This window comes from Macaca fascicularis, chromosome 5 (genome assembly GCF_037993035.2).
Source record: "Macaca fascicularis isolate 582-1 chromosome 5, T2T-MFA8v1.1".
Classification (NCBI taxonomy): Eukaryota; Metazoa; Chordata; class Mammalia; order Primates; family Cercopithecidae; genus Macaca; species Macaca fascicularis.
The window spans coordinates 52,818,169-52,832,018 of NC_088379.1; positions in this window are offsets into that span (position 1 = coordinate 52,818,169).

The window sequence follows — 13,850 nt, forward strand, 5'->3', positions numbered from 1 at the left end:
TCCCTTTCTATCCTAAATTTATCCCAAATCCAGACTACAATCTCCCCCACTCAGTCACTTCTTAACCCACTGCGGTTTGGATTTTGCCCTTAGCCACCCCGGGAACTGTTCTGCAGATAATAACACGTACTTCAAGAGTAGCTGTGAGGATTAAATGAGATCATGTGTTTGATCTTTGCTTGGCATAAAGAACATAATAGCTTTTGTGATTAATAATGAAGATCTAATTGCAAAATTCAATAGGCCCTGGAAACTCTCTGTCTTTGATTTTTTCCCTGTGAACTATTGGTTGTTTTTCCATTCCTTTCTGCTCTCTCTCAGTTCCGTGATCTGCCTCCTCTTTCTAGGCCTGCCTCAAACGTTCCTGACATCTTTACTCTGCTCTGGGAGAATGCCAAATCCAGAAGAAAATTCTTTTTCAGTTATTCTGCCTTGGTGGTCACCTCTGGCCTTTAAATATATAGCTCTGGTTCCCCCCAAGCTCCAGACCTCATTGCTAAAAGTTCATCCTCTTCCCCTTTGAAACCATCTTTGTGACTTCCCTCCCTTTAGCTACAGTGCATATTTCTGTCACAACATTTGCCACTCTGTACTCCACATGATTCTTCATTCATAGATACTGAAGACTGACAGCACGTCTGCAATGGCTGCCTTCCCTTTGCTATGCCTCCAATTGGTTATTTAAGCCATAACCGTAAAATAATAGTGCCATCTCACAGGGTTGTTGTAAAGAATAATTGGATAGTCCATGTCAAGAGATTAGCACAGTGCCTAGCACATAGCAAATGCTTAAAAAGAGTCGACTGAGACCTAAGAGAATCGCTTGTCTGTTTTTGTCTAAGGCACAGATCAAGGCATACCCATCTTTATATTTTAGTGACCAGCCATTACATTCAGAATAATCAAAGTAACAGGTGGTGATGAGCAAGTAGAATAATCCCTAACAGAGATTTCCAGCTGTAATTCCAGACTAGAATAGAATCTGGATATGGGAGCCAGCAAACCAGAGAACACTAGCAGCAACCAAATTTTGGACTTATAGTAACTCATTTGCAACTAACATACACCCAAGAAGAGGGAGCAATGGATGAAATGGATGAAGCCAGCAGCAGCATATCCAGCGATGACAAATAAATGGCACCCCTGCCAGACTCTTGGAATGACTTCTTGGGAAATTGAATTGAAAGCAAATTAAATGGGAAAGAAACAATTCCCTCATCAGCACACCTGGAGATGCCACCTTGTGATATTCAAGACAGTAGCACAGTGTTTCTTTTATCAAAGGCTACAGAATCCCAGCCTTGGATGGATTAAATTGTTTCAGAATGCTGGTATCTTGAGATGCCTCTGCTCAAATGGTTTAAATCATAGGATTCATATTTCTGGCTTAGCATCTGATTTCCTTGATGTATGGAGGCTTTGCAGCTTTTCAGGAGGAACTGAATTAAATGTATTGGTAGTACATGTGCCTTGTATTTGATTTCTCTGTTGTGTTGCATTAATTAAGAGTTGTTTTCATTTTTAAATAATAGGTCTTTCCTATTTCGTGTTAGAGGTTGTGACTATTGTAGCCAACTAATGAATCAGAGGATTCTTATCAGTCTTTTTTCCTAAACACAAGGAGAGTTAAAGGAAGGCATTTCTAAAATAGAAAACAACAGCAGATTAGTGGATTAGCGGATTCTGTTGCATTAAACTCTACTTTTGACTATAAAAACCCCATGTGTATATGTATGAATACATGTGTATTATGCTTGTCTTTATCGATATTCTTGAGTAATATAAAATTATTTTCTAAAATCTTCCCATCAACCGTTATTATTGAATACTTATGTAAGACTATATTAGCAGTTGTGAAGTTTTGGTTCCTTCCTCTTTTTATTACTACCATCTTTGATTCACTCGCTCAATACATATTTAGTATCTATTGTGTTCTTGACAATTTAGGGTTGAAAATACAAAGATAAAATGAAATGGTTCCTGTCCTCTGAAAACTTAGTCTACTTGAGAGATAGGAATAACCACTTGAAAAACCTTAAGGTGTTTTTTTTTTTTTTTTTTTTTTTTCTGGCTGAGTAAGGCAGACAGTGCTACATGGAAGAGACAGTAGTTGAACTGAGATTTAAAAGCAAAGTAGGTGATTTTCCAGGGGCATTTTAGATGGGTTATTTCAGACAGAGGAAGAATATCATCTACACTTAGGTGGGCGAAGTCTTTCTTCTGGGGTCTTCTTCCAACTTCATACCAATCTTTCTCTCCATTATTTCTCCAGTTAACTCACTTGTTATATGCTTGTATTTGGTTACCAATAACTCCACAAGTATTTCCAACCTTAAGTCTCTACAGTATTTCAGCTCCCCCACCCAGTTTTTATAAACTGTGTTTATCCTATTGGTATCATAAATTCAGTGCATCTAAAATGAAATTGGTCATCCATCTTAATTTCTTGGTTTCCGAACCTTTCTGTTGGCACTCTTACCATTTTAGCCATCCAGGTTCCAAGTCATAGACTTCTATTCGCCTTCTCCTTCTCTCTGAGCATCATAAATTAATTACTAAGTCACATAGAGGCTATCTCTGCTATTTCTTTCATTTATTTTCCTTATTTCTATTGCAACCCCTTTCATTTAGTTATTAATTTATTTTAATCTAGGCTACGTTTTTAGTCTCCTAAATAGCTTCCAGTTCTTCCCCACTCCAGATAAATCTGATTTCTATTGCTCCATAACAAATAACTACAAACTTAGAGGCTTAAAACAACACCCATTTATTATCTCATCATTCTGTAAGTTAGAAGTTCAGTGTGACGCAGCCGGGTTCTCTGCTTAGGGTCTCACATTCAATGTGTTGGCCAGGTGGTATTCTTATCTGAAGGCTGTGGGTATAAATCCTCCTCCAAGCTCATTCAGATTTTTGCAGAATCCAATTCCTTATATGTAATTGTAGGACCATGGTTCCATATTCTTACCGACTTTTAGCCAGGACTTGTTATCAGCTACTAGAAGCCACTTGCCATTTTTTCTGTGTGTTCCCCCTCCATATTAAAACCAATAATAAATAATTTTTTGCATGTTGAATACAGTACTTCTAATTTCTTTCTCCAGAAAGAAACCCCATCTTTGTAAAGAGCATGCCTGAAGTGAGGCCTGCCAAGCATAACATCCCATTCTTAAAGTTGACTTTGCCATTGAACACAAGTGAACCATGTAATATACCATCATATTCATAGTTTCCTTCTACATTCAAAATGGAGAGGATCATACAAGATCATGGGTCACTGGGAGTCATTTTAGAATCCTGCCTACCATAGTAACCATGTAAATACTGCCACTAGATTTATGTTCCTAAAACTTAGTTCACGAATGTTGTAAACTTTCTCAGAAAACAATAAGTACCTGCTCATTGCCAACCAAATGAAAAACAAAAAACAAAAAACACCAGACACCTCAGTTTGGTACTCATAGCCTTGCCCAATTTGTCCTCAACCTAGTTTTCTGTATCTCTCTCCTTTCTCATGTTATCTCCTATGCACCAACCATGCTATGTGCTTCTTCTCCACTTTCCTTCACTTGGCATATTCCTTTGCCTGATTTGTCCTCCTTAAGATGCATCTGAAAATGTTTACCTTTCTCATGATGTGATTCCTAATTAGTCTGATGTGTTGTGAGCTCTTAATCCTTTATCTTTTCATGGCATTTAGTACTTATAGCATTAAGAGATTCTGTTATATGCTTCCTTTGTTTACTTTTATAAAGAAATGACTGTTTCTCTAATATAAGAAAACCCAGCTCCTCCAGACTTGGCAGTACTGGGAGAACATCCACCTGGAGAGGGAGTGGCTGGAGCTCTTGTCTGACTCCTTCTCCAGAAATTTTCCATCTACCGATCCTTCTCTGACTGATTCCTATTTCTACTGCACTGCACTGAAGGATTCTGCTACTCTCTTCTCACTTATTCTGCCCTAAGCTTGAATACACAGATCATCCTTAATTTTTGTCTCAGACTTGAGACAAGCCTGGAACTTGCTGACAATAATTGACTACAGGCTCATGGGAATAAACACAGAGATCAATGCACACCAACGTGTTAGGTTGGTGCAAAAATAATTCCAGTTTTTGCCATTGCTTTTGATGCCAAAAACCGCAAGTACTTTTGCACCAAACTAATATGCCTTGCAAAAATTTTTGCTCTTGATTTTCTGCTATTTGGATCTTTTTCTTCCTGGCTCCTGTCCTACTATCACTTTTGCTAACAATATTTTACTGAATATCCACTATGAACCAGACATTCTTCTAGGTGCTGGAGATGCAATTGGGAACGAAGTGAAAGTTTGTCTCTTTTTTTAAAGTCTAGGGTCAAGACAAAAAGATCAAGTGAGGCAGAAACAGATGTTCCCTCTCTCATTTGTTCATACACATTCATCAAATGTACATTATGAATCACACACTATTCTGGAAGCTGAGGATATAGCCATACAAAAGACTTGTGAAATCCCTACCCTCATGGGGTTTATATTAAAAAAAAAAAAAGACATAAACTCAAACCAAAAAAAAAAAAAAAAAGATTTTTCTAGAAGTACCATGAAAACAGTAAAACAAAGTAGTAGATCAAGAATGGTGTGTATGTGGGTGTGGTAAGTGGGCTGATTCTCTGGCTGAGAATGGGCGGAGTGGTGGTATTCTAGGGTGGTGAGGTGGTCAGGAAGGGACTCTCTGAGGACACGGCATTTGAACTGAGACCTATATGATTTGAAAGACAACCATAATAAAGTCTGGAGGAAACATGTCACAGACAACACGAAAAGCACTTGGAAAGGAGGGTTGCCTGCGGGGGACTGTTCAGTGACTAACGATCTCCCATTTTCTTAATGATTTACACTGAGAATAATCATTCATTCAGGGGACTTTACCCAAAGGTTTGGTCTTGTCCTCTGTCCTAAATAGGGACATCAGACAAGAATCCAAGGGTTACAATTGGGGTTGGGAGGAAGTGGAAGAAGAATTACATGAATTTACTTCTTTTTAGATGCAGGAACCTCGAAGGCAGAATTGTTATTCAACTTTTACTCCTCCTGCTTTCCCCTGATTTCCTTATATACCATTACCTGCTTAATAGATATTTGTTGAACTGAATCAAATTGAATAGTGACAAGCTAAAGGGGTGTCATATCAAATATCTCCTGCCAAACACATTTGTTTTCTTATATAATATACAGAATAAAAAATATATAATCATATTCCTAAAGCCCAAAATAATTTGATTTTAGCCTTTACTTATTTCCTCCTTTTTGAACTTCATTTCAACTGCCCTAAACTAAGACATTCCATAAAATTGTAATGATATCAAAAGTGAAGATGACTAAACAAATATAATAAAGAATAAGAACTAGTCAGCTTCTTAAGGGCAGAAACTGTGTTTTATGTATTTTTGCATCACTCATAGTCACAGAACCCAAACAAAGCCAAAATTAACATTTTGAGATATATCTTCCCAGTGTCCTGTTTTCTATGCCAAGAGCATAGAATATTTCTGTGTGATTATATCTGTATAATCATATAAAGCATTTTGATTTTTTCTATTTAATTAAAAATAAAGAAATTGTATTATGAGAGCAGGAATCCCTTTTTATGCTGCCTGCCTTACATCCTCGTTCATATTAACATATCAGAACAACAGGCACACTAAGGTTTTTGTTTTTTGTTTGTTTGTTTTGAGATAGAGTTTTGCTCTTGTTACCCAGGCAAGAGTGCAATGGTGTGATCTCAGCTCACTGCAATCTGCCTCCTGGGTTCAAGCAATTCTCCTGCCTCAGCCTCCCGAGTAGTTGAAATTGAAGGCACGCATCACCACACCCAGCTAATTTTTTTTGTATTTTTAGTAGAGACAGTGTTTCACCACATTGGTCAGGCTGGTCTCGAACTCCTGACCTCATGTGATCCACCCGTCTCAGCCTCCCAAAGTGCTGGGATTACAGGCATGAGTCACCATGCCTGGCCCACACTAAGGTTTTATAAGTGATTAACATAGTCATATTTTCCTTTGTATTATTCAATTCCACTTTTACTCAAAATTTCTGCTGATAATGATGCTATGAGAATTTATCACTATGCCTCTCCACACCAAAAAAAAAAAAAAAAAAAAAAAAAAAAAGAGGTAGACTATTTTGAGTCACAGCATGACAAATTTTGTGAGCCCACCTTAAAGGTTTTCCTTGCACAGGCTGTTGATTTAGTCCTTGTGATCTGATATTTGGAGAGTCTGCTCAGGTGCCCTTCATACTGTTTCCCACGTGCAGCCTACAGGCTCTGCTCTGTGGAACGCGACCCACTGTCCTAATCTGTTTCTTTCTGCAGGCAGTTCAGCTGGCATCCTTCCTCTGTAATTTGTGTTTAAATTCTTATGGCTTCAGAAAGGTCTTATTTATACCAGCAGTTTTCTCTCTCTTGGTCTTATCAGCCATCTCTGTATATAGCGGTTTACCAGTCTGATTTTTGTCTTTTGGGAAAAGTTGTTACTTTAAAAATGGTTTTCTTCTTAAAACTTATCTCTCTTTTATCACTTAATTCCTTTTGTGATTGTTTTGTGAATTGAGTTTCTAAGAATATAACAAATGTATTGCTTGCCCTGGCACTTGTGCCCTACACAATGCATTGAATATTTCCATTCATTTTTCTATAGTCATTTTCTCCCAGGTGGTCATGTCTCCAAGCCCCCATAGGTAAGGATTAGCTGCCAATGCTGAAATACGTGCAGCAACCTCTTTCCTTCTCCCCTGTCTGGCTCTTGGGTTCACTATCCTCTCTTTACCATCTTCCACTTTCTTAATTCTTCCTCCTCTCGTCCCTCTTCTTTCCCACCAATCCTACCCTTAAATGCAGTCCAGGAGATCTTGGCAATGGGATTGTGGGTTGAAGAGGTTACTGACCCTCCAGTATCTGGAGCTGAAAGACACTTAAAGGAGGTGATCTCATTTGTCACCTGAGCAACTCAGAGATTCATTCATTAGCATGGTTGCTGACATCTGCCTTTTCACCCTGAAAATTTCCAGGTGTAGCTGCTCAGATGACCCATGTAAAACCTTAACAGGATCAATTAAAGTTGCTTAGGTATGGTGATGAATGCTTTAAAAATGTGGACAGATGGGGGTGTAGAAATGATAAATATCACCACTGGGGACTAATTTTACTCTTTACATGTGCTTCGGGGTTTCCAGGTGTTTTTCTGGCGTTTCTTCCTTGAAGGAAGTAGTTTAAAACTGCCCCTGGATATCTGCCCACGAAAAAGCAAACAGCTTTCTTTGACCACAAATGATCACCTACCAACAACTCCTCCACCCTGTTTTTCAATTTTTGAACTCTGGAGTAAATTCTTGCCTTATAAAATTAAGATCAAGATGACTCTGGCTATGAGCCAAGTTCTGCAAACCAGTTCTTTTACTGGGCAATGAAAAGTGATTGCATAAATGCTATATAAATATTTCAAGTATCTACGTTGTCAATCCTGGTAACTATTGCTGAGCTGTAAACAGAGCAGGAGTGTCTGGGTAGTGCTGGGTGAACCGAGAAGGATTTGACTGGACAGGAATGAAAATAGAATGGGAGCTGACAGATCCTAAGCAAGAGCAAGGGCTGCTGCTTTTCTATTTTTGTAATCCCACATCTATACTAAGTATGCAATACATTTTATTGAATTACATGTTTTCAAGGAAATGCAAATAATCAAATAGAGATTCGTGATTTTCTTTGTAGCTAGTTCATGATGCATTTTTGGATTCCCAGGCACTGACAAGGAATACCCCCAAGGAATCTTTTGCTGTCTTGTGACAGTTGTTCTTGCTTTAAAACATTCTAGAGCAAATTTCCTGGTAGTGTGACACACAACCAAAACCAAAATGTTAATCTACTCCAGATCAGTGACTTTCAGATTTCATTCCTTATTATGATTTGATACATAAACATATGAGAAGTTAAATAACAATATTAAATGGGCATTTGAGTATGTTTGTATCTCTATTTAGATTGCAGCTTTTTAAAACTTTTATTTTTAGAGATGGGCTGTCTGTCACTCAGGCTGAAGTGCAGTGGCTCCATCATAGCTTTCTGCAGCCTCTGACTCCTGGGGTTCCTTCCATTTCAGCCTCCCAAGTAGCTGAGACTATCGGTGTACACCGCCATATCCAGCTAGAATGCAGCTTTCTAAGGACAAGAATCATGCATAGCACATGGAGAGCTTTTTGCCTACACTAGGTATTCAGTAAATACCCTTTAGGATTCAACAAGCAGTTGAAAGAAGAATATTGAAGAACAATTCGTGATATCCTCATTCTGTCATCTAAGATGGCAGAGAAATGAAAAGAAGAGGCTTCATTTTTTAAAAAAATTTTAAGTTGGCCTTACTCTAGACCTCAATAGCCTCAACAGGAGCTATACAGAGGAACTACATGTTGATAGCAGAAATTTGCTTTCTTCTTAGAAGAAAGGCAGCACATTTTTCTTTCAGTGATGATTGGTTAAAAAAGAAAAAAGAACAACATCTACAATTTTTTTCTCTCTACATTCAGCACTTGCTCATAATGTATGACCACTTTCTCCAAATCGTTTAAATGATGGATGCCATAATAGACATGCAGGTAATCCTACAGCAAACCTCCGTTCCTGAGTTCCTAGTTCCCACTTTTCTCTTGAATCATAAGTAGTAGACTAGCTATTTAAATTAATTCAGGAAATCAGATACAAGTCCCAACAAAAAGCAGTGGGGCAACCAGGCCTTTTCCCGGTGGTTTCTGATTGTTCCATTTCCCTCCAGCCCTCAGGTAGGAAGAGATTTCAAATGTTGATCTCCTTGGAAATGCCATGGTAAATGTCTCTCCTGTTAGGTGAAAGAAATCCCACCTGGTGCCAGTGTTTGTAGTCCCAGGAAATGCCAGGAAACAATTCACTTACTAACAATATTTAGGCACAAAGAATGGAGCTACAAAATGTTTTCAGGGATCCTGCCTCCTCCTAATACAGAGATGGTTCAGACACAACCAGACCCATCTTGATGTCAGGTAGTTCTGGGCATAAAGGAAATTCCTTTTGTTTCCACTTTGGCCCTTGAAACAAAGCAAAACCTCAGGCTGATGTAGGAGGAGAGGAGGTTTCTTTCTGGGGATGGTCTCTATGGTGGCAGGGTACAGGAGTTAACGTCCCCTGGGGCAGGACACTTTGTGAGTTATGAGACTGGAACGGTCTTTCCATCAGTGATTCAACAAGTCCTTTCTTTGGTTCTTGACATTCAGCCAGACTTCAAGAGTCCCCTAATAAAATGTAGATATCCCTGGGAAGGCTAACACCTTGAGCATTATCAACTGGTATCAGTTAACACCTTAAGAGGAACTTAGGACAATTGCCAAAAGTTGGTAGAGAACAAAAAAGGGAAAGCAGAAAAAGGGAAACAGAAACAGCATGCAATATAAAGTATTGCCTACCACACCACTTTGCTGAGGAGCAGTCCTGCTTGAGCCTCCAGAACAAGTGGACTCTCTCTCTTACCTCAGTGGCCTTGGGCGAGTTCTCGTGCTATGCTAGTTTCTAGTTTACCTGTTAATTGGAGAGAGTAATTCTTTTTCTCGTGAAGGGTGTTGGGAGAATTTATGGTCTATAAAACATTTGATATTTTCAGTGTGAGGCAGTTCATAAGTACAAAGTGTTATTATTGGTTTTATTGCAGGGTTGTAAATGGAATCTAAGTAGCATCATACTGGAGTTATTTTGTGGAAGTAGTTATCTCCAGTTGTGTGCAGAGAGGTGGACCTATCTGCATCTATTTACCCAGCCATGATGGAAGTCCTACAAAATATTGATAAATATAGATTAATTCTTGATACAAGGGAAATGTTGTTGACTTTTATTACCTAACACAGGTGTTTTATCTGAGAGTAATATCCGAATGCTATAGCTAAGCCTGGCTTAAAGTCAGTCTGGGTAGGGATTTTTTAAAAATCTTGTGAAAAGGTGGGAAGCCTTTCTTTTACACTTCCATAGATACCACTGTTACCCTGCTCTTCACTGGCAGGACGTACTCATATTCATGCTGGTTTTGGGATGGTATTTGTTTGTATCCCTTGTCTCTTTCCAAATAGATAGGACTGGAAGAGCCAAGGATGACCTTTCACTTCATACTTGTTCAGAAATCTATGTTGACTCTCCAGGGCCTAATGCATTTAACATTTGAACTTCCTAGTCCAGAATTCAAGGGTTTCCGTGAATCCCCTCCATCAAATTTATTTCCATTTTCATTTTTTTTCCAGAAACTCAATACATCTATTTTATTTGCTGCTAGTAACCTACCTACTCTGTACTGCAAACTCCATGACTCTGAGGACAGTTTTTGCCTCAATACTATGAAAAGCATCTGGTACATGGTAATTGTTCAATAAATAGTTGTTGAATGCATGAATAAATGATTTAAACCCTGAAACCCTTTCCCTCATTCTCTCTCCTAATGTGTTCCTTGGTTCTATAAAGTTTTGCCCAAAACTCAATTCCTTCAGGCAAGCTTTTAATTCAATGTGCCACATCACTGGAAATACAGTACATGCTTGACATGACATTATGATCTCCTTGACTGAGCCCACTTGATTGTACTCATCCTTCTATTAGACTTCATACTTAAATTTGAATTTCACTCCGCTGATTTGCTGCTTAATAAAATGAGTGTTAATGGTTTTGTACATGTCATACACATAACAGAATGGGCTTAGATATCAGAGCAGAGCCCTGGCTTTGCCTGTATCTAAATTATGATCTTGGGTAATTTACTGATTTTCCCTAAGACTTAGTTTCTCTATGTATCTGTCTCTCTCTCCCTCTGTCTCACTTTCTCTCTCCCTCTCTCTCTCTCTCTCTCTCTCTCTCTCACACACACACACACACACACACACACACACCCCTCATAAGTGTCGTAGGTGATCAGAGACTATATGGGCCACTGGCATGGGTGGTAATGTGGTTTGACTGTGCCCCCACCCAAATCTCATCAAGAATTGTAACTCCCACAGTTCCTACATGTTGTGGGAGGGACCCAGTGAGGGGTATTTGAATCATGGGGGCGGGTCTTTCACGTGCTGTTTTCACAATAGTGAAGAAGTCTCATGAGATATGATGATCTGAAAAAGAAGAGTTCCCCTGCAAAAACTCTCTCTTTGCCTGCCATCATCCGTGTAAGACATGACTTTCTCCTGTTTGCCTTCTGCCATGACTGTGAGGCCTCCCTAGCCATGTGGAACTATAAGTCCATAAACATATTTTTCTTCCCAGTCTCAGGTGTGTCTTTATTAGCAGCATGAAAACAGCCTAATACAGTAAATTGGTACCAGTAGAGTGGGGTGCTGCTGAAAAGATACCCAAAAATGTGGAAGCAACTTTGGAACTGGGTAACAGGAAGAGGTTGAAACAGTTTGGAGGGCTCAGAAGAATATAGAAAACTGTGGGAAAGTTTGGGAAAGTTTGGAACTTCCTAGAGACTTGCTGAATGGCTTTGACCAAAATACTGAAAGTGATATGGACAACAAAGTCCAGGCTGAGGTGATCTCAGATGGAGATGAGGAACTTGTTGGGAAGTGGAGTAGAGGTGATTCCTGTTATATTTTAGCAAAGAGACTGGTGGCGTTTTTCCCCTGCCCTAGAGATTTGTAAAACTTCGAACTTGAGAGAGATGATTTAAGGTATCTGGTGGAAAATTCTAAACAGCAAAACATTCAAGAGGTGACTTGGGGGCTATTAAAAGCATTCAGTTTTATAAGGGAAGCAGAGCATAAAAGTTTGAAAAATTTGCAGGCTGACAATGGGATAGAAAAGAAAATCTCATTTTCTAAGGAGAAATTCAAGTGACTGCATAAATTTGCATAAGTAATAAGGAGCTGAAAGTTAATCCCCAAGATAATGGGGAAAACATCTCCAGGACATGTCATAGGTCTTTGTGGCAGCTCCTCCCATTACAGGCTGAGAGGTCAAGAAGGAAAAGTGGTTTTGTGGGCCGGACCTAGGGTCCCCATGATGAGTGCAGTCTAAGGACTTGGTGGTCTGTGTCTCAGCCACTCTGATTGTGACTAAAATGGGCCAAGGTACACCTCAGGCTGTGGCTTCAGAGGGTGCAAGCCTCATGCCTTGGCAGCTTCCATGTGGTGTTGAGCCTGTGGGGGCACAGAAGTCAAGAATTGAGGTTTGGGACCCTCTGCCTAGATTTCAGAAGATGTATGAAAATGCCTGGATGTCCAGGCAGAAGTTTGCTTCAGGGGCAGGGCTTTCATGGAGAACCTCTGCTAGGGCATTGCAGAAGAGAAATGTGGGGTCAGAGGCCCCACACAAGGTCCCTACTGGATACTGCCTAGTGGAACTGTGAGAAGAGGACCACCATCTTCTAGACCCCAGAATGGTAGATCTATAGCTTGCTCCATGCACCTGGAACAGCCACAGACACTCAATGTCAGACTGTGAAAGCAGCCAGGAGGGAGGCTGTACCCTACAAAGGCCACAGAGGCAGAGCTGCCCAAGATCATGGGAACATACCTCTTGTATCAGCATGAACTGGATGTGAGACATGGAATAAAAGGAGATAATCTGAGAGCTTTAAGATTTGACTGCTCCACTGGATTTTGAACTAGAAGGGGGACTGTAGCCCCTTTATTTTGGCCAATTTCTCGCATTTGGAATGGGTATATTTACCCAGTGTCTGTACTACCATTGTATCTCGGAAGTAACTAACTTATTTTTGATTTTACAGGCTCATAGGCAAAAAAGACCCCTTGTCTGATGAGACTTTGGACTGTGGACTTTTGAGTTAGTGCTGAAATAAGGTGAGACTTTGGGGGACTGTTGGGAAGGCATGATTGGGTTTGAAATGTGAGTACATGAGACTTGCGAGGGGCCAGAGGTTGAATGATATAGTTTGGCTATGTCCCCACCCAAATGTCATTTTGAATTCCCATGTGTTGTGGGATGGACCTGGTGGGAGTTAATTGAATCATGGGGGCAGGTCTTTCCCCTGCTGTTCTCATGATAGTGAATAAGTCTCACAAGATCTGATGATTTTATACGAGGGAGTTTCCCTGCACAAGCTCTCTCTTTGCCTGCTTCCATTCATGTAAGATGTGACTTACTACTCCTTGCCTTCCACCTTAATTGTGAGGCCTCAGCAGCCACATGGAACTGTGTCCATTAAACCTCTTTTCCTTTTGTAAATTGCCAAGTCTCAGCTGTAGGTAGAGACAGGCAGATTTATTAGAGAAAGTGTGAAAATACCTTGCAAGGGTGCAATGGGCACATCAGCAAGAAAGGAGCTAACTGCCAGGAAACAAAGTCTTTCTGGGGATTTTATAGAATGGTGCTTGTGCTGTGTGCTGAAGAGGGCTTTGTGAAGCACTGATAATGCCAAGGTTGCAGTGAGTTAACTTGCATTTTTCTGTCAGCCTGGGGTCTGTTGATCTTTGGGTGCAGGAAGATTGTGAGTTATTTGCACAGCAGGGCTATGTGTCCTGAACCATAAAGGAAGGTAGAATTGTAGCTTATCTGCTTTCTCTTTTGCTTTACCTTGGTCCCGCCAACCTGACTTCTTTGTCCTAATTAAGACTCCAAAAGTTTGCATATTTGTATATAATATTATTTTGATATTTGGAAGATAAAATTAATAAAGCCATTCTCCTAAATTTCTAAGCTTCCTTTGGAAGTGGAATAGGGTTCTTAAGTGGTTTCTGAAAAGACTAGTACATGGAGAGGACTGCTAATATAGGGAAACTACATAGTTAGAAAGAACTTTGGCAAAATTTACCATGTGGTCCAGAATGAACATTTTTTTTTAAAGTTTTTTTT